The following is a 2,018-nucleotide window of genomic DNA, read 5'->3' on the forward strand; positions in this document are numbered from 1 at the left end:
TATTTGGATTTATTTTTTGTCCATTTCATTGAGGAAATAATCTATTTTATCTATAGTTAATAGAATAAAATAAACTCTTCTGAAAGGCGTGGAGCCCATTAGATTTTCTCAATCAACATTATCCCTATCTTCTTTTTTATCGTTAGATTCATCCTGCGATATCTGGACCTAAATTTGAAAATACTTTACATTTTCCTCCGTATAAGGTAATTTTTTATACCAAATGTTTATCATTATCATGTTTAATCCTTAAAACACGTGAAATATGACAAAAACAACCTCAGATATGACAAATAATAATTTGAATAACAAGGGAGTAGTCGCTCTTCATCTACATAAGTATATAAGAACTAATAATATTGTCTGTTTTGTCCTAGTAAAAAAAAAAAAAATATGGACAAATCACCAATAATGATAATCAATTAGTCATTTGCCAGTATCATAATCAACGGTAATAATTACATAATTTACTTAAAGCAAAATTAATATTTCTGCTCAAAAGTGTATAACCAATATTTTCACTCTGGGACGGCCAGTAGTCCTACATGAAGTAAACTTCAACGGTAACAAACTACCAAGAAATAACCTAGTGAGACGATAAAATATCTATAAAATAATGACCGTAAGTATTATGTCCATAATAATTATAAATTTCTATTCAAAGGATACAATTATATTACATCTTTATAATACCATACATCGAACATTATTGATGTGAGTATTGGGATGCTGTATTTTATATTTTTATGTAAAAAAGAAGAAAAAATTACAAGCTTTCCAAAAGAAGATTAAGAGAATCTCAAATAAGATTAAATATTACAATGTCGATATTTTGTTCTTGATATTACGATTAACAGACTGTCAAAAGAATTAAATGAAAACAGTTACCCAATTTTGAGTCCATGAATATATTATATAAATAATCAGATCCAAGTAATTTTCACCTTTATCATAATAATCATTTACATTAGAACTTGAATATGGTGTCGAAACTACGTTTTTAACTACGAGTTTAATAATAACCGTTGAATAGTAAAAAAAAAAGTTTAATATTAACATAAAAAGTCCTAAAATTCAAAAATCTCAGTTGATAATTAATGATATTAACAATGATATTGCTTTACTTTAAAAAAACATCATAGATACGCTTTAGTTAATTTAGTAAAAATATAGATAAAATTACTACACTTAAGGAATACAGTAATTTATATGAAATTAAAAATTAAGTAAAAATAAAACTAACCTATCTACATTCTTAGTGGTTTATCATTAGTAGATAAATTTAGCTTCGAAATTCAGATTCTAGATAAATTTAAGATAAATCAATCATTGATTTAGGAAGCATTAAAAATATTTTTAAAATATATAACTTAAAAATCCAAGTCGAATAGAAAAATAAAAGTCCTCAAATCCATTAATAAATTTAACCTCAGTAAATATTTCATATTTTTAATAACGATATTGCTTTCCTTAAATAAAATTGTTTTTTTTTTTAATTTATTTTAATAAAAGTATATAGAATATTATTAATATAGTAATTTATATGAAATAAAAAAATAGTTAGAAACTAAAACTAACGTATCTACATTTTTAATATGTTATCAACAATAGATTATTTTAATTCTTCGAATATCACATTAAAGGCCAAGATAAGTCTATTATTTACTTAGAAAACGTTCAACAATATAAAAACATTTTAAAATCTTATATTCTATTTATTAGAAAATATTATCTATATTTATGTTAGTAATAGCATAGCATTCTCTAGTATAGCAGTTCTCAACATAATACATAATAACAAAATATCCATTTGATTCATAGGGGGGATTGATGCCTTTCTGGAAAAATAGATAAGCTTATTATTTGCTATTTGTTGGGAAACATTTCCAACTCTCATTAGCCTTCAGTAGACAGAGTTATTTCCACCTTATCAATCAGATTATAACAACTCCAGAGCCGAGCATTTAGTTCCTATACTCCATATTTTATATTAATTTCAATTTGAACAAGTAGAGGTA

This window comes from Halyomorpha halys, unplaced genomic scaffold (genome assembly GCF_000696795.3).
Source record: "Halyomorpha halys isolate HHAL.00 unplaced genomic scaffold, Hhal_1.1 Scaffold1217.1, whole genome shotgun sequence".
Classification (NCBI taxonomy): Eukaryota; Metazoa; Arthropoda; class Insecta; order Hemiptera; family Pentatomidae; genus Halyomorpha; species Halyomorpha halys.